The sequence below is a fragment of the Acipenser ruthenus genome, chromosome 32 (assembly GCF_902713425.1).
Source record: "Acipenser ruthenus chromosome 32, fAciRut3.2 maternal haplotype, whole genome shotgun sequence".
Classification (NCBI taxonomy): Eukaryota; Metazoa; Chordata; class Actinopteri; order Acipenseriformes; family Acipenseridae; genus Acipenser; species Acipenser ruthenus.
In genome coordinates, this window is record NC_081220.1 from 9,648,166 (window position 1) to 9,676,095 (window position 27,930).

At 39.5% G+C, this 27,930-nt stretch overlaps 1 long non-coding RNA gene and 5 other non-coding genes across 6 annotated transcripts; 4 read left to right on the forward strand and 2 right to left on the reverse strand.

Annotated features, from left to right (window-relative positions):
* Positions 1-13,460: 13,460 nt before the first annotated feature.
* On the reverse strand, positions 13,461-15,418 carry LOC131703040 (uncharacterized). Its single transcript, XR_009309659.1, has 4 exons — positions 15,195-15,418; positions 14,796-14,864; positions 14,547-14,576; positions 13,461-13,789 (listed from the first exon to the last, which is right to left on the reverse strand). It is a non-coding gene; the product is annotated as an uncharacterized LOC131703040 (long non-coding RNA).
* Positions 15,419-23,201: 7,783 nt separating this feature from the next.
* On the forward strand, positions 23,202-23,274 carry trnaf-gaa (transfer RNA phenylalanine (anticodon GAA)). Its single transcript has one exon. It is a non-coding gene; the product is annotated as a tRNA-Phe (tRNA).
* A 136-nt stretch (positions 23,275-23,410) lies between these two features.
* On the reverse strand, positions 23,411-23,484 carry trnan-guu (transfer RNA asparagine (anticodon GUU)). Its single transcript has one exon. It is a non-coding gene; the product is annotated as a tRNA-Asn (tRNA).
* Positions 23,485-23,898: 414 nt separating this feature from the next.
* trnak-cuu (transfer RNA lysine (anticodon CUU)) lies at positions 23,899-23,971 on the forward strand. Its single transcript has one exon. It is a non-coding gene; the product is annotated as a tRNA-Lys (tRNA).
* Positions 23,972-24,316: 345 nt separating this feature from the next.
* On the forward strand, positions 24,317-24,427 carry trnal-caa (transfer RNA leucine (anticodon CAA)). The gene is made up of 2 exons: positions 24,317-24,354; positions 24,382-24,427. It is a non-coding gene; the product is annotated as a tRNA-Leu (tRNA).
* A 2,645-nt stretch (positions 24,428-27,072) lies between these two features.
* On the forward strand, positions 27,073-27,144 carry trnaw-cca (transfer RNA tryptophan (anticodon CCA)). The gene has a single exon. It is a non-coding gene; the product is annotated as a tRNA-Trp (tRNA).
* Positions 27,145-27,930: the final 786 nt, after the last annotated feature.

Consider the following 27,930-nt stretch of genomic DNA (forward strand, 5'->3'; position numbering starts at 1 on the left):
CAACTGCTTTTCCTCTTGCAGTTCTACCTACAGTAACTGGCTACTGTGATGGTGCTGCATTCTATACCATGGTAACATATGGCAACATGGGTCGCAACTGGGTTCCTTTTGTGGGCTCAAGAGAACTTGGTGGAAGTCTGCTTGCCCTGTACAAGTATAATGCCAATGCTACCAATTTCTGGATGACTGTGCCATACAATTCAGTTGATGCCACATATGAAGTAAGTGATGGAACTTTAATGTGTTTTTAGTTGTCTTGGGTTCAACACATTACTGACCTGATGTATTGTCTCTGTAGGTGATCAGTTCTTCGGGCATCAGAAGCAGGCTTGACTTGACCTTGAAGGATATTGAGACCATGGTTGTGGTGGCTGACTTTTCTCTGTCCTGCAGTTTCCCTACAAAGATGATTGGTAACTCCTGCAGACCAAGCATTCTTTATAATAGCTGCTTTTGAGATTGGCCAAAGGTTGCATGGAGTGGTATTGAAGCTATAATCTGTTTCCTTAACCTGGATCCAAATGCTGTGTTTCAGATTGCTTCACCAATGGAACTATGGCAGCTCTCGCTGTGAAAGTGGAATCTGTCCCCAGCTTGTCTCCAAGTCAACTAACTCTAAGGGATCCGAGTTGCCGGCCTCTTCAGTCTGATGCTATCAATGCGGTTTTCTACTTCAATGTCAACTCCTGTGGAACAACTAGACGGGTTAGTATTGACACATTTTTAAAACCATATTTTGAGGAGGTTCAACATATTGACAAGTTGACCAACACCCCTGGATCACTCTGGGGAGCCATGGTGACCAGTGTTTCTATCAGCTGAATTACTTGCATGAATTGTGTACGTCTGAAGGATGCCACCTTTTGTATTGAACTGCTTGTCCAGTTGACAAAGGTGCTGCGACACATGTCTCTTGGTTATGGCATTGCATGTGCTGCCTATAGACCTTTTGGGTCAATAGCAGTGAACTGGAAGGAGTGTACTAACTGGGGAAGATCCTGTGGCTAGTACATAGGATGGGACTAAACTAGTACACGAGTTAATACCAATTGCAGCTCAAGAGTTGCCAGCTGTGTATTCAAATGTGTATTTGCAACAAATCCAAAATTTACTGCTGTTGCCCTCCTAGAGGTTACTAAAACAATACCAAATTAGTCTAGCAGTTTCTGTAGACAGACTTGTTGTATCATACTAACTGTAACAAACATGAGGTCCCAAAAGTGTTCAATTATGAAATTGCAATATTCATAACCAACGCTTTTTATTTTTAAATTGTGAAATTGGTACAAAATTAGTACACAGCTGGGGATGATCCTGAGTACCATATTAGCTAGTCTGCAACTTGGTATGCAGCTCCATACTAAATCTACAAGTTCATTGCAACCTGAGCCTTTTGTGATTCTCTTCCAGTTTGACAACAACCTCCTGACTTATGAGAATGAAGTGCTGTTCACATCTTACCGGTAAGGATTGCAATCAAATTGAGTATCCTTGTGGTTGAGCCTGAAACTCTCCTAACCCCATCTCCTCTTTCCAGGTTGAGAGTTGCCTGTCACTATCTGGTCAATGACACCAAGGTAGTACAGTTCTTGTACCAGAATAATCCTGCACCTGTAGTCCAGCCTGGCTTGGGGGACCTTGCAGTCATCATGCGGCTTGCATTGGGTATGACTTCGCAATTGAAATATAGATGCTCTAGTAGTGTGTTTCCACCTATAAAATTCTCTCTTGCATCTCTGCAGATTCAACCTACAATGACTTCTATGGAGCTCGGGATTACCCTGTTGTGAAGTACTTGCGAAGACCCTTGTATTTTGAGGTAGAACTCCTGTACAGCAGGGATCCACAGGCTGAATTGTTTTTGGAGAACTGCTGGGCAACCTATTCTGTTGACAGGAATAGCTCTCCAAAGTGGGATGTTGTTGTGGACAGGTAAGATGCTGGAATATGATATTGCTGTTACAAAACCTAGGAATTGGAGTTGTGGCTGATGTGCTCCTGACCTACTTTCTCTTTCTAGCTGTGAGAACTCTGCAGATGAGTACTTGACCATCTTTCACCCAGTCTCCAGCAATGCAAGAGTGCTGTTCCCTTCCCATCTGAAGAGGTTTGAAGTGAAAATGTTTTCCTTCACAAGCGGCCGGGATGCACTGAAAGGACGGGTAAAGTGGAGTGTTGGGATGGGGATCTTGTACCACAATGCATGGTTTGGATTGCTTTGCAAGCAACGAATAGTCGCTGTTCTCAAATCTTTAGTGAGTTGGAATGAAAACATGTAACTGCACTTTTGCAAGAAACACTTATGATGCAATATATTTGTTTTTCAATTTGGTAATCCTCATTGGATGATGGTCCTGCCTGATCTATTGATGCTAGTTTTGCTTGACAAGGTGTGCTGTCTTTCAGATTTACTTCCACTGCGGTGTTGTGATATGTGATTCAAACCGGCCATCAGACAGCCTCTGTAGCAGACGGTGCATTCCAGGGAAACAGAGGCTTGGTAAGAGCTCTGTCTAAGAAGGGGGGGGGGGACATTTAGCATGCATTTTTGTCCATTTGTTTTGATGGACTCCTAATTCCTCCTGTAGGTCGCAGTGCTGAAGGGATGGATGGTGGTGCAGTAAAGGTGTTTGTGTCTTCTGGCCCAATTGAGCTGAAGAGAGATGGATCCCTTCACTTTATGCCTAGAAGTGGTAATATGCATGATGTGAACACAATTGCAGTTCAAGTAAAATATAACTCCTTTATTCCTCTAATTATTTCTTTCTTATCTTGCAGCCCAATTCAATGTGTGGGAGCTGCAATGGGTGTGTGTTCAGTGGTTATCTTCGTAGCTGGAGTTGTATCTTTCTGGAAACTGCCAAAAAGTGTGTATTGATAAATAAAAATCTTACTTGTAAAAGCTTATTTTTTTGTGCTTGACTAATTCTACACTTGATATGTCAGAATGTCCATGTCAATGGGATTTCCTCCTCCTTGCTGTATCAAATGCTTTGATTTTCCCTGATCAGGCCATTCTCAATATGGTGTGTTACTCAATGACCCTTCACTAATTCACGGTGTGAACCTGGGGCCAAAGACTTTCCTCCTCCATTGAGCTGTAACCCTATTTTTATATTGAACAGTAACAGGGCAATTACTATACCTTCAGTTATTTAGTATAATAAAATTTAAGGAAGAACCCCCCCCCCCCTGCCCCCTCATTTGTCCCTTTTATTAAATGTATTAGGTAATAATTTTCATATATAAATTCTATTTCAGTATACAATTTATATATTGTCATGAACCAGGCTTCAAGAAGAAACAAACTAGAGCCCTGCTTCACTGATTTAAGAATATATTTAACTGTTCATTATTTTGAAGCCTCGTGTGTAGAAATAGTAATGGAGGGGGGGGGGGTTCATTTGAAATCAAAAGCTGGTGTAAAGTTAAAAGCTGTCCACCAAAGCCAGGCTTGTCCACTTTCCCTTATGTTGGGCCTTTCTCCCTGACAGATTCTCTTGTCTCTTTAAATTTACATTGTGGTGGCTTCATAAATGATTTTCCCACTTGTTAGTTTTTGTAGGCTAGGTATCCTCTACATTACGGCTCATCATACAGTCACTGTGCTTCACATCACTTCCAGCTCTTAACTTCTAGAATAATTCCAGGTGTGTAAACTTCCCAATCTTCAGAATACAGTAAGCTTTTATTAACTTGCATCCAATAATAAAACTAGTGGAAAATCCTTCCAATACAGCAATATGTTCCATACCAGGAACTCCTTTCAAAAGTAGAAGCTAATTGTCTTTAGTTGAACTGTATTTGCTGCTGCTCCTCCTCACTGTGTCATCTGTGTTCTTTATTGTTTACTTTCCACACTGAATTCTATAATTCATTAGCTATAAAGAAAACTACCACTTGAGGGTGCAGTGCATAGAAAAGGAGCACATACCAACCCATAAACCATAATAATTATACATACCTAAATAAACTAAAATAAGAATACATTCCTGTGACGAGATAAAGTGATCCCGTGCTGTAAGCCATCCTCCCAGCCGCCAGGGGGCTGTGAGCCAGCCTAGAAGGCCCCAACAGAGATGGTGTGACGTAACAGTTCCACCTTTGGGGCAAAAGTCCCGAAAGGACGGTCACCATCTTTGTTGAGGGCAACAACACGGAATGTCCTGCAAAGTCCCAGAATTGGGAGGAGATTAAAATGGCAATTGCTGATTGGTGTTCCGCTGATCAGGGGGCGTTCCGCAGCACATAAAAGGGGGCCATGTTGTAGCAGTCGAGGGTGGTATCTGAAAGCACAAAGGAGTGTGGGAGAGGTACTGAGGGATAAAACCAAACAAATGCTCACTGTGACTTTTTTGACGGACATAAACAAACGAATTCAAAAGAGAGACAGCCAACCAGGAGGGTGGACACCCAGAGTCTGGATAATTTTACTTGTTTGTTTGTTTTGTCTCTCCACATTTCAGTTAGCGTTTCTCTTTTGTTTGGACATTCTTTTGTTTGTTGTCCTGATTACCACTGTTTGCAGACACTAATAAAGGAAAAGAAAACAACTTGTGTCATATCATACCATTGTCTGGGCTTGATTATTTTTACACCTCCACCCAACTCAGCTATCTGTGACAATTCCTTTTTTTAATAATCAAAATTCCAGTTCAGCTCCTACATACGTTTTTGCAAAAGCAATTATTTTTGCTAACATGTCAGGTTCTAAAATCACTATTTCCAGCAGTGCAGTTCCTTCCTGTCTGTATTGGTCATACTTTAGGGCCCATGGGAAGCCTGTGGCAGGCATGCATTCTGGTTACCATGTGACTCCTTGTTCATTGGGACAATTCAGGCTTTTCCAATTGCAATGCATTGTGGTACATTCTACACCTCTTGGTCACTGTTCACAGCAGGACTACACTTCCCACAATCTTTTGGCGTGTGAGTTGAAGAGCCTAAACTATCCCAGTGTGTTCTAGTGTGCAAGAAGTCATATGGTAACCCTGCCCGTGAAGGCCTGTTTCAGAGTCCTGCCCCATGCAGTCTCCCTTATTTTGAAAGCTCAGTGCTGACAGGTATACATATTATAAAACACACACATGCAAAGAACAGAATTCTAGAAACAAACTTTATTATACAGTTCTGTGGGTGATCGTGTTCACAAAAACTAAGTATATTAAGTATTAATCCAAATACATGCAAAATATAAAACATTAATATATCTCTTACATTTTTGCTTAGTGTAGTTTGTATTACTCCCGTTAGATAAAAAAAAAAAAATCAAATACAGTGGCTAATGCAGCCTCCAGCGTTCAGCCACAAAACGGTAAAACTGCAAACAAACTACAATTCCCAGAATCCCGTACCAGTTTCTGTAGTCCCATGTGTGATGCCATAGGTCTGGCTGCCTCTGAGTTGTGATTACACAGACATAATCTACTTATTAGATTCCTTCTTGCTTTGACATGCTACTTTCAATATGCAAGTTTAGGGTGAAATTATCAACACTCCTTATATATATACCTTGTTTTAGCATCACAAAAAAGTGCTACTTAACAACATGTTGTTCTCTTCATGTTTGAGTGTGTGAGTTATTGGAACTGAATTCACTACACTGGAAACCCCGTGTGTAGTACGGGGGGGGGGGGGGGGTGTAATGTGTTTATATTATAAAGAGGACGGAGAGTTTGATGCGAGACTCGATCAGACACAGGCACATTCATATTATTAAACCTGCTATCAGACTCTCCGGCGCCGTCACTCTGAGTGCTCTTTGAAACAGACTGAGTTCGTATTTATATTCATGTTGGGTTAATCAGAGATGACTATCGGCGGCCCGTCTGTAGTACTACCGGAGATTTTAATTGCACAGTTTGTACCGCTCTGTGCAGCGCCGTCCCGTTTGTAACACGGTACGTGAACTGCATTCTGCTAAACAAAACATCACAACAGCAGCAGCAGCGCCATCTACTGGACAAAACCCAGACATGCACGTTGAAACAATGATCCAGTTCAATATCTACAAAGAATGAACAAGAAACTATTAGCGAAGCCCCGAAAAAGAAAATATTATACAAAACGGTTTAAAATCAAATGTTTTAGATATGATTTAGATATTCGGGTTGGATACCTCGGAAGCCAGCGGAACTCCAGCGTTTCTCTGACAACCACTGATAACCACTCCCGTGATGATCGGCGCTGCCATGGCAACCCGTGACATCACCCGCACAAGTTACAACACGTCGAGTCATTTTTTGTAGCACAGTATTAACGTGTTATTGTTTTCACAAAATAACATCAATAAGATTATCAGATCACCTGCTAGTGTGTACTAAACAAAACCTCAAATATCACTGAATTGATACAGAGACAAGCCGTGGCACCAGCAAGAGATAAAAATGTATTCACTTATTTATTTGGTTAAACTTTAATCCAGCCTTACATTTTAACTTCTTGAAGTTACCACAGTGTGTCTGTGTATGAATTACTGACGAGTAATATTTGTGATTTGATTACTCTAACAGATGAACTGATAATGTATGGATGTTATTTTGTGAAAACAATACAATATTAAAAAAGAAATACAACATTTAATAAATAAATAAATAAATTATACACCAAACTGTAGCACATTTCTTTAGTCTTAATATCATAACAAATATACTTATTATAAATACGTATCACCTTTTATTTGTTGGAAAACGGTCTGGAACTTCTAGTAAAGTATTATTATTTTTTTTTTAATACAGTGCTGTTTGAGTTAAAATATTGTTTTCTTCAAAATTAAAATATCAGCAACGGTGTGTTAATTTAACGAAGCGCCTAACGCCGCTCGGAACGTTCGCATTTTTAAATCCTAACGGTCTCTGCTCAGCTGAGTGGAATGTTCACAAGCCGGTTGCCTAGCAGCGTCTCCCCCTCCTTCTCTGCCCCGCCCTCTCGCCTTCTCTCGTTGCTCCAGCTATGAGTTCAAATTTAGCTTCGTTATATCTGCGCAATGTTTTCCTATTTCTTTCAATTTAGCTTATTAGGGGCTTCGTGTTTTTAAAATGGTTCAGGTGCAGTCCGGGCAGACTGACTGCAGCATCATTACAGTATACTGCACTGCGCTCAGCTTTGTGTGGCGGCTGATACACAAAATAATGAACGACTGTTAAATAAATCACATGTATTGCTTTTTAATGCTAAATATGTATCTGGTATTCTAAGTATTATCTACAATTAATAATTCAGCTATATTCATATTCATAATGTAATACAGTATTAAGACAGGGTCCAGTATTAGAAATAAATAAACATGCTTTAAGAGAAACAGCAGTGATGTTTATTGACCATTCCCATACATTCTCTATATAATATGTTTCTACATTGTGGTTGCACAGGGACAAGGGACTCAGTGATGTTAAAAAAAAGAAAATAGAGCCCACAATTAACCAATATAGAAAGGAAGGGGGAGAAATGTATTGCCTGTGTGCAGTACCTTACACTTTTCTCTATTAAATGTCATTTGAAATGTGTCTGCCCAGTTCTGAATGCTGTCTAGATCACTTTGAATGACCTTTGCTGCTGCAACAGTGTTTGCCACTCCTATTTGGAACTGCAAACACAAGTCAAAAAGGAAGTTAGAAAGGCCAAGAGAGATAGATATAAATGAACATTGCTAAGGGGGCTAAAACCAATTCCAAAATGTTTTTCCAATATTATAACAGCAAGAGAACATTCAAAGAGGAGGTTAAATGTCTAAGAGATACAAATGGCAAAATCATAGATGAAAAAATAAAAAATAGCAAATATATTAAATGATTACTTTTCACAAGTTTTTACAAAGGAGGAAACGGACAACATGCCCCACATGTCAACCTGTTCCTATCCAGTTTTAAATAACTTTAGCATAACAGAGGCAGAAGTGTTAAAGAGACTAGGAGCTCTTAAAATAAACAGATCCACTGGGCTGGATGAGATCCTCCCAATAGTACTCAAAGAAATGAAAGAAGTTATTTACAAACTGCTAACCAAGATCATGCAACAGTCTCTTGACACAGGGGTTGTACCGACAGACTGGAAAATTGCAAACGTAATACCGATCCACAAAAAGGGAGACAAAACCGAGCCAGGTAACTACAGACCAATAAGTCTGACTTCTATTATATGTAAACTTATGGAAACTATAATAAGATCCAAAATGGAAAATTACCTATATGGTAAAAGTATCCTGGGAGACAGTCAGCATGGTTTTAGGAAAGGGAGATCGTGTCTAACTAACCTGCTTGACTTTTTTTGAGGATGCAACATCGACAATGGATAATTGCAAAGCATATGGCATGGTTTATTTAGATTTTCAGAAAGCTTTTGACAAAGTCCTGCATAAAAGATTAATTCTCAAATTGAATGCAGGTGGGATTCAAGGAAATGCATGCACATGGATTAGGGAGTGGTTAACATGTAGAAAACAGATTAGAGGAGAAAACTCAAAATGGAGCGAGGTAACCAGTGGTGTACCACAGGGATCAGTATTAGGTCCTCTGCTATTCCTAATCTACACTAAGGATTTAGATTCTGGTATAGTAAGCAAACTTGTTATTTACAACAACACAAAAATAGGAGAAGTGGCAAACACTGTTGCAGCAGCAAAGGTCATTCAAAATGATCTAGACAGCATTCAGAACTGGGCAAACACATGGCAACTGACATTTAATACAGAAAAGTGTAAGGTACTGCACGCAGGCAATAAAAATGTGCATTATAAATATCATAATATGACACCTATTGAAACAGAAGTGCAGCGCTTAGAACACATATACAAATAGAACTAATCCACTCTTCTATTAAACTGTGAACTTAGTGTTTGATTGAATCCATCTCTGTGTTTGTATAGCCTGGAAACAGGCATCAGTGCCTTGCATAGCTGCACACACTGCCATCATTCACACTGACCACAAGAGGGAGCCAGAGCACCATTGCTGTTTATAATGTAATAACACAGTAATAAGACAATTGACATAGGCATCAGTTACCTCCCCAGTCAGCCCAGTTCTCCCATTGTTAACACAAACCTCCTCACATCCAGTCATCTAAACACTACAGTGTGGTCTGTGTCTGTATATGAGCAATACTGAAATTGAAGAAGGAATTTATGAAAAATACCAAGGAGTTTATGTTGACTCAGAAATGTCTTCATCTAGACAATGTGGGGAAGCTATAAAAAAGGCCAACAAGATGCTCGGATATATTGTGAGAAGTGTTGAATTTAAATCAAGGGAAGTAATGTTGAAACTTTACAATGCATCAGTAAGACCTCACCTAGAATATTGTGTTCATTTCTGGTCACCACATTACAAAAAGGATATTGCTGCTCTAGAAAGAGTGCAAAGAAGAGTGACCAAAATTATCCCGGGTTTAAAAGGCATGTTGTATGCAGACAGGCCAAAATAATTTAATCTATTCAGTCTTGAACAAAGAAGACTACGCGGCGATCTGATTCAAGCATTAAAAATCCTAAAAGGTATTGACAATGTCGACCCAAGGGACTTTTTCGGCCTGAAAAAAGAAACAAGGACCAAGGGTCACACGTGGAGATTAGATAAAGAAGCATTCAGAACAGAAAATAGGAGGCACTTTTTTACACAGAGAAGTGTGAGGGTCTGGAACCAACTCCCCAGTAATATTTTTGAAGCTGACACCCTGGGATCCTTCAAGAAGCTGCTTGATGAGATTCTGGGATCAATAAGCTACTAACAACTAAATAAGCAAGATGGGCCAAATGGCCTCCTCTTGTTTGTAAACTTTCTTATGTTCTAGAAGCGGGAGTATTTAAATGCTGTCCAAGCCCACTGACATTAATTGATAAACTTGACCTTGTTATAATACAAGTTAATACAGACAGCACAGTGAGTCTTTAGAGCAAGGTCAATTCTAGCACATCATGATAATACAAGACACACATTTGTGATTTGTTTCCCCAAATTTGGAGAGTAATTCATTAGTAGAAGTGAAAGATGAGAGATGGTCCAGGTTCAATAACCAGTTTAATGTAGGGAGCACACAGTAAAGTAAAAGCAGGGTTTGCCATAATGCCTCCAGCATCTCATCATGCCTCTTGGTTTACCCACAATATGCAAGTAACAATTACCTGTGAAAGAGCAGCGTGCTTCTGAATGGCTAAACCGATGACATTATAGAAACAATCAGGCACTTTCTCCTTTACTAAATATGCAATGCAGAAGAATGCAGAACATGAATCCTCCCTGGCACTGAAAAGAGTTCTTTGTTGTCAATAAAGAGTGCTTTTTGAATGATTTCAGTGGTGGCAGTTTGACAAGAATACATGTCATGTGTAATAAACCAGTCCAAAACGAGACATTGATGCTAATAGTTTTATTGCTTAAAAAGCTTTACAGAAAGAGACAGGCTTTTACCCAGTTTCATGTAACAGCAGATAGTGTTGTTTTGGCAGGACAGCATTTATACTGGTCAACAGTTGGAGCATTTGTTGTCATGAATGCAAATAAAGAGATTTTAAAATAATTGAGAGATGAAGAAAATCTCTATATAAACACAATGTTTTTGTCAGTCTGTGAACAAGGCCTGTCACGGGTCACTTGTGACATCACAGGGTGGCTGTGTGGAGCTGGGAGAAGAAAGGAGTCTACTGGTCAAACCTGACTCGGTGCAGTGATTATGAGCTGGGGCAAATCAATCAAGTACGCTCTCCAAGTAACGCTTTGTATATGTGCCCATGTGGAGTTGTATTTCTATTCAAACATGTGTGAGCATGTGATCTCACTGAGAATCTGAGACTACATGTTAAATAAGGACAACTTTCCATACAATGTAAAGACCTGCTTCATGAGAGGCAGGGAATCACCCAATAGAAAAAATAATGTTGTCTCTATTATATATCCTTGAAGAGATTGACCAAATGCACAACAGGGAGCAGCTGTTTTAAACAAGCTGTGAATGGCCTGATAGAAATAAGTATGGGTCTGTAGCTGTGTGTGGGGAGAGGGACCAGAACAGAAAGGTTACAGTGATGCTATAAAAGAAGGTTGCTGGTGTGTTTAAGCTTTGCTTGCAGGTCTGCTGTCAGGTAAACTCCAGCACTGTGATCCCTGGAAGCTGCTGCAGCTCAGTAGTGCTGGCATCGCCTGCAGTGGTAGGTACGCCAGTCTGAAACCAATTGAAGACATTATCAGCAACCTGGGCAGAAAAGCTATTGTTCTGATCCATACCCTACAGAGCATTGCACAGCTAGGTAATGAGATTGTGGGGTGGTAATGGTCAGCATTGTCTAATAATATAGACAATCAGTGTCACACTGAGCTGCAGAATTGAACTCCCTCCTATGTGTAGATAGCATCCTCCACACTCTTTGTATTGCACTCATTTAAATTACAAATTTGAAAAAAAAGCTTTGTGTAATTCAGCATGCAATTTCACAATCCCAAAGGGTATGGAATCAACTGCTAAACTGTGGATCCACCACAACCTCTCAATACAATCATATCAATAAAAAACACGGAAACCCTCTATACTAGTTCAAATGCCAAACATGCTTCTGAGGTTTTATTCAGAGCAATCCTAGATCAAAGCTCCTTTGTTTTGACCCCTGCTTTTATATTTTGTTTCACTAAAATGACAAAAGTTCCACAGGAGATTGAGGTCAGTGGACCCTTCTTCTCAACTCAAAGCCAACCCTGACATAATGACCTCCCACAGAGAACTACTGTACACACACCATAAAACAGCAGCAATCCCATTCATCAGATCTCCTGGGATTATTTGTGGAGTTGGTTACTCCGGCATGAGATCATACACATGTAATAAGTTTAAGTATACATTTCAGGATTGCAGGAGACAGGTTAGACTTTCCTCTTTCCAATAAGTTACGAATGACCTCAAATCAATCAATAGTTTGAGACAATGCAGTTGAAAGATGAATCATAAACTCATCTTGATATTTCCAGTTGAAGGATTATGATGGATGGCATCTGTTATAAAACTTATTCCAACAATTCTGTGTCTCTCTTGGAGTTCCATCCATATTTGACCTGGTCAACCTCATGTTCTAAACTGATATGGAATGACACTTGGTTTTCTATTTCAAATTGTTCTAATATATCCCACAACCAATGTATACAGAAATAATAAGGCATACTCACAGCGAGCGCAGCGGTACCCATGACGGTAGTAGAAATAGTAGTGATAGTGATGAGCTACACAAAAAAAGAAAAGATAATTAGGAACAGTCTATTTTTAACACAGAGCTTCTTAAACCCACTGCCTTCCACACTGTAGCCCAGAACTCAACCCCCTGAGCTACCCAGGGACAGTGGCCCAGTGGTTAAAGAAAAGGGCTTGATACCAGGAGGTTCACATCCTGGCTCAGCCACTCACTCACTGTGTGTGACCCTGAGCAAGTCAAAACGTAAAACTGGAGTCCTATTGTAAGTGACTGCAGCAGCAGTTGTTGATGCATAGTACACCCCCTAGTCTCGAAGGCACTTTGGAGAAAAGCGACTGCTAAAAGACTAATGAATAAAAAAAGTAATACTCAGATCCACAAGCATGCACATTGCCTTCCACTCTGCAGGGCACCACTTTCTCTAAACACTGAGCTATCAAACCCATTAACTCCTATACTACAGCCCAGCACTAACCACTAAACTGCTCAAACCCACTACCTTCCACACTGCAGCTCTGCACTCTAGTCACTGTGTCACTGAAGCCTCTCAGCAAAGCTACACTGATAAACAATTCATGCCCTGATTGAAAATAATAAATAAAACCCACTGATTGCTGCATAAAATAAAGTAGAATCCATTTACTTACCATAGTAGCATCTGTACCTTACTGTGAAAGATACAAGTGATATATTGAGTTCAATCCATTTGAAGTCACTGCAGTGGCTGCTTTGTACAAGAATGGGGCCTCAGTAGTTTATTAGAGAGCTATATATATTTCAAAGGAGTGTCTCTCTATTTGTACATTTCTATTATTGGCAAAATCCAAAGACAGGGCTCCTTCTTTATATCCCCTCCCACAGGATACAGAACACCTCACTATGTGAGTATGTATTAAATAAAGATGGCATTTCATATTAAGATCAGCTAATTCATACTATTATACAATAATACCCCATTCCATATTCTCAACATCAGCTGTAGGAGGCCCCATTGTTAACATGTATTCATTTCTTGTGACGCGCACAGTACATGTGTATTGTATTGTAGTGTACAGTCACATTTTTATTAAAATATCAGATTCACACTTACCACGAGCACAGATGCTATAATCTGGAAATGAAATAAACATACACCATTAAATACAATTTAAAAATATATATACAATTCATTTCTACATATTAATGTACCATAATAAAATAAAATACTTACAACAGTAAGCTGTTCCAAAGAAAAAGAAAAACAGAAACAGTGGTTATTGGATTTAATAGTTCACTTTATATTCATGTTTGAGTTCCATTTACTGGAATGTTTTCTGTTCCTCTGAGAATATCAGTTGATTTTGATAGCTGTTACAGGCTTAATGAAGACACCAAGGGGCACATTTCAAAGTGTTTCCTCCAGTCTGTCCAGAACTATGAAACCACTCCATGGTAGAATATGTTGTAATACTGAAGTGTTTCTCAATGTCTTCAATCAATTGACCTTCAGTCTACAATCCATGCAGTTCACCCAAACCAGGAGCCAGCTCCAGAGAGACACACACTTACTTCTGTAGTATCTTTTGGACAGGGCATCCTTCTTCACTACCATGGACTGTGTCAGGACCACTTCAGAATCCACTTCAGGAGACAGAAAGCACGTGAAGTTCATTAAACAAACAGTAGGTTGCATCCCTTCTATTTAAACACAGACCATGTTGAGGAACTCTCCAAATTTGGATTAGGATTTCAATGTACATTAAAGAAGATTGCTGAACAGTAAGGAGCTTCAGATTTCATTTTGTTAGAGTGTGTGTTACAATGTTTTCACCTGAGTTCAGGAGCTGCTCTTCAGTTCTAGTTGCCTGTCTTAGATATATGTACATAATGTAGGCTGGATCAGTCAAAGTGTCTTTATAGAAGAGCCAGTGACTGGATCACGCTTCCTTCTGCTTTCAATTCACTGCTATGCACTAGATGGTGATGGCACTTACTAACAGAAAGATATTTCAGTCTGCATTACATATGAAAAGAATCACACAGACTTATGCACAAAACAACTGTGGTGAACTATGAAAGGTGCTATATAAAATAAATATTGATTGATAAAAAGGTAAGGGAACAGGACAACCTTTTAGTCAAGTTATTATATCTCAGTTGGGCGATCCTTCTTACTGACATTTAAGGTGATCAATCAATACAATATGTCTTATTAAAGGTGCTGCATCAACACATTTAAATGCACATGTTAAATGCAAACAGGTGAAATATTTTCAAAGTGTATATCCCTCAAGCTTTGTGTTTTCCTCTTCCGCATCAGTGTGACAGACAGACAGACAGACAGACAGACAGACAGACAGACACTCAACCGAAGAAGCTACAGGCTATCTGTACTCACTGTCAGCTCTTTTCTCCATCATATTGTCTCCTATCAGGTAAAACAGAAATAGGTTTATACAGTTAGACGTACATTAGGAAACAGATCTGGGCACTTTGCGTTAGTGCCAGTAGAGAAACAGCAGCTAAATATGCTCAGATTCACTGGGGTTTGGCCTTAAGTCTATCATCTGTAATTCACAATGTGTTCCTCTTGAAGGTTTAACGTTGTACCCACACACTACCCAGACGTGCTTTTCAAAGGACTCACCCAACTCCCGCTCTCCTTTGAGTCCATCACTGTCCAGTTCAGCATCACTGTCACCTGAATCCTCTGCCTCTGGAACAGGGAGAAGAGAGCTTCATGAAGCAATGAAGGATTCCCTCGACTGCAGTGAACAGCTTCATAGGACACTCAACACAGGGAGGCAGAGAGTTCCCCATTACATTGCAATGCAGAGCTGTGAGGTTTAACCAGGAGATTTCTGGATATACAGTAGCCCTTGATGTTATGCATGATTAGCGATGATTAGTCAGGTTAAGTTTCTAAACAAATTGTGTGGTCTGTCCAGGACTGTGCTTTTTTGTCATTGCTTAACTTAAATCCTGCAAATAAGAAACTTTCTTTCTTTCTTTCTTTCTTTCTTTCTTTCTTTCTTTCTTTCCTTACCCAGTGCTCTCTTGTTCTCCAGTGCTCCTTCCTGCTCCTCTGAGTCTTCCAAAGTGTTGCTGAGATCTGTAAACACAGGCTGTGGTTACATTTTTAATGAGAGCAGTCCTGTGTTGTATCCAGTGCTATGAAAGGAATGACAGCATGGAATGGAGAATGCAAACAGACCGATTAGGAAAACTGGGATTTTTTAAAATTGTATTAAGATTTTTGTATCTGTATTGAAAACATGTAATTATGGTCATAAAATTCTGCACTTTTGTTAATAACTGCAACAGTGTAGAATAGTTGAATTAATATTATATAAATAAACCACTTTAAAGTGCCACCTATTATATAAGGCAAGGAATTGTAATAAATCAACTTGCAGTAAACAGTTTGCATTTTTAATATCTCTTAAATAAATTATTATATTAAATCTGCTGTATAAAAAGTGGTTTGAATATTAGCACAATAAATGAAAGAGCAGGTCTATATGTTTCAAGGATATGTATATTTTGTGAAAAAGGTAAATCAAACTGAATGAACATTTTAAAATCTCAATGTATTTTATTCACACCCTGCAATGGTTTATTGAAGAGATGAGCAGGAGGCAAGATCGACTCGAAGGGAAATTTCAAATGCAAACCTTGATTTGTTTCCCCCCCCCCCCCCCCCCCAATATATTTAAATATTTACTGTTTATGACTGTTTCATTTCTAATAAGTTATTATAAATGATAAGAAACGACGAGTTGATTTGGCTATTCACGTGGATAAGCCACAGCTGCATTTTACAGTACCAGGGAATCCTTCTGGTCTGAAGCAGCCTCTTAATAAGGGGTCCCCATGGTGGGAGGTGGTTGATGCAACACATGGGAGATTTCAAGTTCTTTAAATGCTGTGTCTTATTCTAGTGGAGTACAGGCTCATCAAATCAATCCCCAAGACAAGTAGACAAACCTCTGTGTTGAGAATATAGGATTGAGTTCTGGAAGAATGGATCTTACCCAGTTCTCTCTTGCTGGCCTGGTAACCATCATCTCCCAGCTCTTCAGAGTCCTCAAGGAGGCTCCTTGCATCTGCACACATAGGAAATGGAGGGGGTGGAATCATTCTTTTAAATGGCAATGTACAAATTAAGAACAAAGAAGGATATTCTTATGGTAAGTTGATTATTCAATGATGCAGCATTGAGGAAAAGCCTGCCTTCTCCACTATGTTATCTCATGGAAGACTGTCTGCTATCTCCCTACCCTTCTGTTATTCTGATGAAAGTCAGTCAATGCCATCTCTTCCCCCATTTATTTTACGTTGAAGGCAATCAATGCAATCCCTCCCTCCCTCCCCATGTTACTCAGAAGAAAGGCAGTCTTACCAGCCCCTGACAGAAGACATGCTGTCAGGACCGAGAGGAGAATGGCTCTTGTAGTCCAGGCTTTCATCTTGACAAGGTGCTGATGCTGCTTTTCCACTCTTCAGCTGCTCTGGTCCCTCCACCCTGCTCTGTTTTATACCCTCTCCCAGGCAAATGCACTCCTTCACCACTAAACCCTCATCAAGAACCCTTTCTTTTTCAACACTGTGATACTGTGTGATGCCCTCCTCTTCCAAATTTCAATACTTCACTTGAAAACTATTTCCTCTATACCCTATGATCCAAATCTATTGACACAGTGTCAGTGATCTCCATTGTTCTCTTAACACAGTGCAGGATCAGTGCTGGGGTCAGCAGGTGCAGACAGGGGGCCCCATATACAGTATTAAAGGCAAAAGAATGATTAGTTATCAGTCATGCAAAATGAAGCATTCTCTGGAATTTCATATCTACAGTACAGTACTGCAAACACCTGGCTCACAAACATGTTCATTATACCAGGTGTTGTGGTTGAGCTGCTTCTTTCATTAGCAAATCAGTCAGCTGCTGTACGGTGTGGAGTGCATGTTTCTTATTGAAACATTTCACAATTGTATTACTAAGTCTCTTTTTAGAAGGAAAAAAGTAGGATTGAAATACACAGTGGGTGTGAGAGAAAGACCTTGGTGTTGTGATAGACTCATTTCTACCAGCAACGGGGAAGCAATCATAAAGATGAAGACTAATCCCGGGGCTTAAAGGAACGAGCTGTGAAGAGGGTACTGAATTTGTTTAGCTTGAACACAGAACAATTAGGCAGACTTGACTGAAGTCTTTAAAAACTTGAAAGGTGTTGACAAAGTTAACCCAAACTAATACCTCAAGCATAGCACTGACACCAGGGTCAGAGGGCACTGTTGGAAATTAAGTGTGGATAGCCATAGGACAGAGGGTAGGAAACACCTTCTCACAGAGTATGGTGAGGGGATGGAATGGGTTACCAAGTCATGTTGTTAGGGCTGGGATCCTTTAAGACCCGACTTAACAGGTTTGAGATCAATCAGCTGCTGCACTGATGGGCCGAATGCCCTCCCTGGTTCTGTGTTCTGAATTCTGGATCTCCAGTGTGCTGGCATTGATTGGTAACTCCTCTCCAGAGTCAGTTGTTTTCCTTGTACACTCAACCAACCCTAAATATGCTGAGAGAACAGTTGAGGGAACTAAATCAATTCAGTCTGGAACAAAAAAAAGACTAGAGACTAAAGCTTTTAAAAAGTTGGAGTTAACTGTAGTCACTCTTTCAAGCACAGCAGAGAGACAAGGACTAGAGTACACAGTTATAAGTGGAGACAGACTTAGGACAGAGGTTAGGAGACACATCTTCTCAAAGTAAGTTACTTAACCTCCTTGTGCTCCGTCCTTCGGATGAGATGTAAAACCAAGGTCCTATTGGAAGTGACTCTGCAGCAGAAATTGTTGGTGTATAGTTCATTCCCTAGTCTGTGTAGTTGCTTTGGATAACAGCGTCTGCTAATTGACACATTTATTATTACACCCAGTGTCAAAAAGGGCTCGGGTTGATGTGCTCCTCCAACTGGGCAACATCCCTTGCAGTGGAGTTAACAAACAATCAACAGACAAGGGAACTGAATCTATTTAGCCTGGAACAAAGAAGGATTAGAGAAGACACTTCTCACAGAGTTGGGAGTGTTTGAAATGGGTCACTAGAATGGTGCTGCTGCAGAGTCATTAGGATGTCTTTAAAAGCCAACTAGATGAAAGCCAGGGATCAGTCAGCTACTAGAAAAGTATTGATGCATTAAATTCCCTGATTTTGTTCATAACTTTTCTTATATTATTAAATCAATGCCCTATTGTAAGTGACTGCATATAATGCACAGTTCACAGCCTACCTCTGTAAAGCACTGTGAGATGGTGGTCCACTATGAAAGGTGCTATATAAAAATAAAGATGTTATTATTATATTATTACAAGCTAAAAAGATTATTATTTATTTATTTCTTAGCAGACGCCCTTATCCGTCTTACAACATTTGGAATTCAAAGAGAAAGAATAAATATGGTGTTTAACTTGTAATGCAATATATGAACATGTGAGCCTCCACACCTTGCATTACACTCAAATGCAGGTGCATAAGCTTCTATATGAAACCAAAGGAGTAACTGCACCTGCACAGAAAACAGCACATACTCAAGTATAAGCGCATGCGTCAATTCCTAGTGAGTATACGGTAATAAAACTAAACCTGATCTCACTGCTAAACATTACTACAGTACTAGCTTCAATAGTTCCTTTAAACAAACCTCTCCCAATTCCAATAATATGACATTATTAGTACATAAATAGGTTACTTTTTAATTAACCAACCATTAAGAACACAATGAACAATGTTTGATAGTTTTAATGAGCTCGTTGCTAACAGTTACTAGACTAAACAAGCAGCACTTCAAATGAAGCGTGACCACTGCTCCCACTGAACACCTGATTGTGCATTTCAAAGGAACTTTGATGGATATCACATCACTGATGCATGTGCTGAAATATGGAAATATAAAAAGCAAATGTGTCACCAGTAGTTCAATTGCTTTTTGAGTAATGGCTTCTTTCTTCCCACCCATCCATACAGGCCAGCTTTGTGTAGGGACCGGCTTATTGTTGATGTGTGATACCATTCCTGTTATTCTACATTGCAATTATCGGTTAACGCTGTGTCTGTGTTCCTATGAACAAAGTGAAGGAAAAGGCATTTTCATATGAACATCTTTTTATTCTACGTCCTGTACAAAACAAGCCTCAGTGCTGCTGGTCTTTCTCACCTCCTGTAGCCTCACACTGGAGCATTGCATCCACTTCTACCTCCCTGTCAATCACCATCATGACTGCCGTTCTGCCTTTGCATTGTTCTAATGCAAACATCCATTTCTCTACTGCAAACATGCTTAGAAACCAAGCCAGGAGACTTGCAGTCTTAGCAAAGTGTCTAAGGAATGTCTTTTTGTTACCTGATACTGTACTGTGAGAACGGTTTTGAAGGAAACGGTCAACGCAGAATACAAGTTTCAATGTGTCAAATACAATGAGCAGACAAGCGACTGCAGCAGGATAGCCTGCTTATTCTCAAAGCAGTTTCATTTAAACACGTGATTTACACAACTCAAACTTTTTAAAGTGCAGCAATATGTTTTTTGTACAAACTCCACCTGTGTAATAATCATTAGCAACAACACTGGAAGCTTACTTGTGCAACGTCACGTGAACTGTAGATATAAATCCAATAACATCCCTTGTAGTATTAAAATACATTTGTAATGGTGTGGCTCTCCCTATTGTATGTATCCTGTGCAAACTCATCTCTGCTCTTAAATAATAACCTGTATTAGTAAATGTTTATAAGCAATATGAGCGACCGTTTCCTAATTCCGTTTAACCATCAGCTGAACAAAGTACTTTATTTAGAGACTCAATCTAGAGACTCAATAAAATGATACAATTCAGTTGACACCTTACTGTGTTGTATTTACTTCCTCCAACTTCAACCCTTAATTGAACTTGTGGAACCACTCGGGTCCAAAATCTTACAGCGGATTGGTGCAGGCAGGGTGCTGCTGCCGCCCCTTTATTCACACAGTGAGGTCTGGAAAGATCGTGTAAATGTGTGTGTGTGGAACAAGAAGGAAACGGGACTAAAGCAAAAGAACGAGCAGCGAATGCGCCAAAGACAAACTCAACAGCACTGGAGCGGAATACAATGAAACCATTTATCTAACAATAGATTCGCAGTCAAACAGTTCAATCAAACACTGAAACCCCATGTGCTGCTGCCTGTATGTTGATATTAAATCACAAATCATTATTCTAACCCTCTGCAATATGGTCTGTGACTGTCTCAGTGGGACTCTATACAAGACATCACTTTACCAGAAGGATACCATTGAAGGCTCTTAAATTAGACTGGCTAAGATTTACCAATCTAGTACTTTATTAATTTCTAGACTACCTATTTAAATATATAAAATAATACAATGCCTTGATTAGACTCCTTCTAGCCAATATTAGGACAGAACTGTGTTATTAACAACGCTTATAATAATCAAACACTTTAAAACGTGTCCGAAGAGAAATTCTAACCAAGATCTTTCCAACAGAAGGTAGTTTAAGGTGCTGGATTGACCAAGCAATACCACACAATAAAATCAATCTTACCTTGAAATATTAAAGGCTGTTTAATGTCTGCATCTGCAGCGTTTATACACCCTCGCACAGCTTTCAGCTCGTTCTCTGATATTTCCAATCTCAGCTTCAGACTTTCATTCTCTTTCTCCTTTTTGTTCCATTTCCACTCTGAATTCAGTGAATTTGCTGCCGACAGCTTTAGTAATCGCACAAAAGACGGTGTGTAGAGCCGCTTTCACTGCGTGCTCGATGGTAGAGGCGAGCTCGTCTTGAAAGAGCGACACGGACACACTGACGCGTCCATCTTCACTGGTTTGAGTTTCACACTGGTCTAGCGGAATCCTCTTTTCAATCAGAAACACCGCCTGCGGTTTGTATTTAGTAATATTTATTTTTTACTGTAGCCTTCCCATTCAAATATATTCATCACTTCTTCTGGTGTGATAAAGAAAGAACACAAACAACATGCTTTGCAAGGAGTAACTTTACTTTGGTCTTTCAGAATCGCGCAGAGCTCTGCTGGAGCTTCAACGCGTTTGTTTCTCAGTAAATCATCTCATTGAAAAGCTCGACTTGTCTTTAGCTGCGACTGACGCGCTCCGCTCTGTGTGTGAAATTCAACACAGAAAAGGGATGCTTTCCTTTTCACGGAACTCCGTGCAGGTAATAAACAAACACAAAACTCACAAATTATTAGAAAACATTTCATCCCAGCCTAAATCCTTTAAACAGCAGGAGACAGCGTGTTGTAAAATCATCACTGACTGCAGCCTCCTCTCCACACATGAACAAAACAAACCTCTCTATTTCCTGAACTGAAATGAAAGCGTCACTAGCAGAAGGCGGGTCTGGTTGGAGTCATCGCGTATTATTGGCTGTAGAAACACTCTATCCCCAGCATGTGAGCCTGATTGGCTGTAGAAACACTCTATCCCCAGCACGTGAGTCTGATTGGCTGGCCTCCCTGTCGAGGCGGTTATGAAACTGGATGTCAGAGTTCGCCATGTTGGCTCTTTCAGCGCTGTGTTCAATGCGATGCATTCAGGCGCGTTAAGTAAGTGAGCCGCTCAGAAAGCACACGGAGCTGAATTTAAATGAATTAACGCTCTGCTACAGGAGAGCGCTGAGCGACTTTTAAAAATGGAGAATAATAATGATTTGCTTGTTTGTGTTTCTGAGGTGATGGTAGATGAAATGGCCCCGTGTGAAGTTACTGTCCCCTGCTGGACCTCGCTGAGTTCGGCGCTCTGTTTGGACTGAACCTCATATCTGTCTGTGTTTAATACCGACAATACCGACCTTAATAATGAACATTATAAATAATATTAATACCACAAACCTAATAATAATACATTAATAACTATAAAACAGCTCTACATTTAAAAAAGAAAAATGAAATTAAATAATACAAATTCGAAAACAACCATTTGTGGAGTAGTGGTTAGGGCTCTGGACTCTTGACCGGAGGGTCGTGGGTTCAAATCCCGGTGGGGACACTGCTGCTGTACCCTTGAGCAAGGTACTTTACCTAGATTGCTCCAGTAAAAACCCAACTGTATAAATGGGTAATTGTATGTAAAAATAATGTGATATCTTGTAACAATTGTAAGTCCCCCTGGATAAGGGCGTCAGCTAAGAAATAAATAAATAATAATAATTTTTACATTATTGTCTACATGCATCATCTCAGATAATTACAGTGTCATTTATCAGACCCTTCGGCGTTGTCTTTTGAAGAATTAAACCTGCCAGATCGAACGCAGGCTAACATTCAATTAATCAATCTATCTATTAATCATATATATTTTCTATAGCGCCTGATATGCGCTTCACAAAATCTACTTAAAAACAACAAAATATCTAATTGTAAGGCTGGTCGAACAAAATAAGTCTTCAGTGTAATTTTAAACAAAGAGCGCTTTCCACGATTTAAGATGCTTTAGAGAGACAGAATATTGGAATTGGCAGCCGAAACTGGGGGATAAAACTACCTGTGATCAAAGTGGGCAGAAAAGTTGCATACTTTGCATACCGTATTTGGGAGAAAAGAAAACGGATCATCTCTGATTTGCAACGTTTCCATGGTTCGGCCCGGCCACTGCCGTGTGACAGGTTAAAACGATGTTCAGTTTTTTTTTTCTGCTGCTTCGTAATTCAGTTATGAGACAGCTGTAGCAGAGTGGCGCAGCGGAAGCGTGCTGGGCCCATAACCCAGAGGTCGATGGATCGAAACCATCCTCTGCTAGCTTGTTTTTCTTCTGTTAGCAAAGTAGTTTTTTTAAATATTAACTGAAGCAATTAATTAATATTACATATCGTAATCAAGGATGATATAATGCGCAAAGATACTTGTCTCATAAGAGCTGAAATAAATTATAGCGCTTTGATATTGTTACTAACGGATTGTTTAGAAATGTACGTAAGTATATTACAACTATTCTAAAAAAGAATGTTATCTCGAAAAAGTAGGCTTGACAAGCCGAAATTGCTCAGCTGGGAGAGCGTTAGACTGAAGATCTAAAGGTCCCTGGTTCGATCCCGGGTTTCGGCAAACAACAAGACGATATTGGTTTTGTATTATTTTGAACTAAAAAAAACAGAGCACATTAATTCTTCAGCGTAATTTGATGAAATAACATCGTATCAGAGTGCCATTTTCTAATGTGATTAAGAAATGCAAAAAACATCGTCCCTGGGTGGGCTTGAACCACCAACCTTTCGGTTAACAGCCGAACGCGCTAACCGATTGCGCCACAGAGACCAACCTGTTAAGCAGCCAAAGCATACGGGAGTGATGAGCAAGGCGAGATGCTGCAGAACGTGATCGAGGGAGCAGAACTCATCAGAACCTGAGATCACATCTAAGAAGAAAGCAACACGGGGCAGGAAAGTCTATGTAATCGATTATGGAAGCACAGCATATGTCGTTTTGTTAGATAACACCCTGGGAGACAACAGAGCAGTGTGTGTAAATAGCTACAATGGAAACCATATACTTACGACTTAATTTTGATACAGAACTGTGGTCATGTGTAATCTGTTTTCATTATGATAAGAAAACTACAGTTCAGTGGATTATATTTGGAATCTTTGGTTCTGTCATTCACTTTTTTCTCAAATAAGATGACAAATTAATAGCTCAGTTGGTTACAGTGAAAGACACCTCGAAAAGTCAGCCCGGCTAGCTCAGTCGGTAGAGCATGAGACTCTTAATCTCAGGGTCGTGGGTTCGAGCCCCACGTTGGGCGTCCTTTTTAAATACAAATTGAAGATGTTTCTTCGAGACAACGGAGCAAAGTCTGATTCTGTTCACATTGTATACAGTATTGCAACAAAATTACTTATTGGTCATTGTCAAATAGCAATTGCTATTGTAAAAAGCATGCATCGTTTATAGCTATAACGAAATTGAAATAAATAATCTTACTTTTTTGGGTTGACTTCAATCCGTTTCTTTTTTTTTAGAATTGTCTTAGCATCATTCATGGAGCATCAGTTGGTATGTGCGTAATAAACCCAATCGGGCCTTGATACGATCCCCTACTGTGTGCTGAAATAAATAATGCGTTTTTCTACATTAACAAACTCAGCTTGTCAGAATGGCCGAGTGGTCTAAGGCGCCAGACTCAAGGACTCTGTCTTTCTAAAGAATTGTGTGTTCTGGTCTCTGAATGGAGGCGTGGGTTCAAATCCCACTTCTGACAGTTGACTTTTACTTATTTTTAAAAATAATAAATTTCAGCACTCAATACCATTTTAATTTCCATTTTAAATCGGACTAAAATAGTGTTCCTAACACAGATTGCATTTTTGTTGTAAACAGACTACTAGTTAACGTCACTGAAAAATATTTTGTGTCCAAACATGTTATTTAACTTGATTGTTTTAAAATTCCAAATAACATATTACTTTGAAAAACATCTCCGTCGACCACTGGATCGTGGTCTCAGGCTGGGACGTGGACCATTGAGAACAGTATAAACCATCTATTACTAGACGCAGCTTACAGGAGAAATGCCCTCGTTTAACATGCTAGGATGATCGACTTCGGCATTCTCCAACTGCTGTTTACATTTTCTAACACGTTATGAGGAAGAACAATATTTTGGTGTCCAAACATGTGTTATTTAATTTGATTGTTTTAATATTCCAAATAACATATTACTTTGAAAAACATATATTTTTTTAATACAGTCCTATTTGAGTATTTAAAATATGGTTATATTCAAATGCCAGAAACGGTGTGTTAATTTAACGGAGCGCCTAACGCCGCTCGGAACGTTCGCATTTTTAAATCCTAACGGTCTCTCCTCAGCTGAGCGGAATGTTCACGAGCCGGTTGCCTAGCAGCGTCTCCCCCTCCTTCTCTGCCCCGTTCAAATTTAGCTTCGTTATATTAGCGCAATTCTTTACTTACTTTTACAAATTAGCTTATTAGGGGCTTCGTGTTTTTAAGATGGTTCAGGTGCAGTCCGGACAGACTGACTGGAGCATCATTACAGTATACCGCACTGCGCTCAGCTCAGTGTGGCCGCTGATACACAAAATAATGAACGACTGTTTAAATAAATCACATGTATTGCTTTTTAATGCTAAATATGTATCTGGTATTCTAAGTATTATCAACAATTAATAATTCAGCTCTATTCATATTCAGAATGTAATACAGTATTAAAACTATCAAACTGACTGGAAACATGGAACACATTAATTGCGATCGATTCGATACCAATAGGATTACATAAGAGCTGTTGTGTATAGACAATGTCATAAACGCCGAAATGAACACGGACGGTCTTTATTAAGGGCTGAATCGTTTAGATGTTCGAGAGATCTAGGTGTACTGGACAAATCTACTGGATTTTTTCCAAATCGTAAGTGTACCGCCTGTGATAATGCATTTAAAACTAAGAAAATGCACAAGCCATACAACGAAAAAAAAGAGTACAGTATCTTACAAGTGATTGTGCTTCAGCTCATGTCATTAATGTGATTTCTTGTCCTAGCCATTTGCAATATGATGGTAAAACTACTAGACAGTTACAATTGCGCATTAATGAGCGAACATAAAAGTTCAATTAGGAGAAAATATATTCATCCACCACTAGCAAGACATTTTGTAGATGCCAAACATTCCGTTTCAGATCTTAAATTCTGTGGCATACAAACATTTTCAAGATCGCAGTGGTGGTAATGTCACGGGTGACGAATGTGTTGATTATTATTTTATTCAGTGTTATCACTTATGATTTTTGAATTTTAATTGGATTGGTTTTCCTTTTTTGCACAGTTTGTTTATTTGAATGATTGTTTCATTTTTGAGCATTAGATGCATTTTAATGTGTATTTGTTCACTTAACCATACGTCATCCACGCTCTGGTCCAGACCTCCTCTTAGGGCTCCTGTCCAGTCGCCTGTTTGGGCATCCCTCTCCATAGGGTGTTGCGCTTCAGCTGAAGTCCTCAGGAGAGATCCTGATATCCTGACAAACCACGAACGCAAAGGTTCTTGTCAGTACCTCTTTTCAAATGTCTTCATTCGCCAAATTCCGCAGTCCTCCCAGAGTGAGTCTACGGAAAAAATAACAAAACGAAACTGACACTGTCCGTGCACAAAAAACCCCAACCACTCGCTGTCTAATCTCGTCTTCTTTATTTTCGTTTACTTCCCTCAGCTTCTCTCTCTTTCCTATTCCGGTATCTCCTCGTTCCATGCTCCCAGTCTCTTAGTTCCTCACCCTTTTTATACCTCAAAGCCCTTCTAATTCCAGGTGTGTACAGGTACCTGCAATTGTTTGGGGCGGGACCTGAGGTCCGTGTGCACAGTGCTTCTGATAAACAAAACAAAAAATACTTTAATTACGAACTCCGTTTCACCCGTGCACCAAACAAAACAGACAAATAATAATCAACACAGCAAAAACACAGTGCAAAGCAAACAGAAAATTATGAAAATTATGAAAAGAAAAAAAACGATCTAAATAAAATGTTCACACACGTTCTAAATAAAATATTCACACAATACTAATTAATACGTGCAGAAAATAAATAAATAAACACAGGCATATGATTCCCAGCCAATACAACTCTGTTTATGCCCACGTTTCAAATAATGACATTTCTAAAAGCAAATCGTATTGTTTTATGTTTTCTTTACTTTAAAAGCTGAGAATCAAACACACTTCCGACAACTTCATAGCCCTGCTGGCTACGAACAAGTATTGAGTCGGCTGTTTCCCATGACCCTGGTGATACCGCGTGTTTTCCTAGTATCAGCGTCGGCATTACCATGTGTTTGGCATGCTTGCTGTACACTCTAGCATTGCATAACAAGCTGCCATTACAGCTGGACTTCGTGGCGCAACGGCAGCGCGTCTGACTCCAGATCAGAAGGTTGCGTGTTCAAATCACGTCGAGGTCAAAGCCGCCTTTGTTTTTATTCCGCACTATTTCATTTTTTAACGTGTTTGAATTTGACTGTTTCCGGACATTTATTTATACAATTTAGCCTATACAACATATTGATTGTATAGCGATCAAACAGATATTAATTGTATTGCGATTCATTTGTATTTTTCATTTGATACAGCACAATAAACTAAAGTGAATCCGAAATTACTGTTGACCAGTCTTCATTGACACAGTTGGGTAATAAAGTCATATTAACACTTCCTTGCATGAGATAGTGAAAATGTGTGTAACCTTTCAGTAAGTATTTTAAATTCATTTGGGAAGGTTTAAGATTGTGAAGAAGTTTAAATATGCTGCGTATTTGCGCATTGGGAACTTTGCATAATGACGTTTTTATTAATGCCACTTTCTTACGGACAGTAGTCAGGGTGATGATACAAGACCAGAGCCAATAAACCTGCTATTTGCTTGTCCTTTCACTACCATATTCTATTGTGCTTGTTCAGAATACGCGTGAATCCTGAAAACATCTCGTTAATATTTAAACAAAGCCAGCAGTCACTTTATTGATCACCCTGTGGATTAACCGCTATTGGAATACAGATGATTGTGTTAAAGATGTTAATAGACTTTCTATGTACACGTTTTAGAGCTAAGCGTTTCTTGAGGCAGTTCAAGCGCGGCACTTTCAGGCAACCAGTTCCAGTGATTGCCTTTTGGACTTACTCTGGAAGGAATACAAAAAAAAAAAAAAAAAAAAAAAGCATTTGTTGAGAACCGCATTTGGGAGAAAACT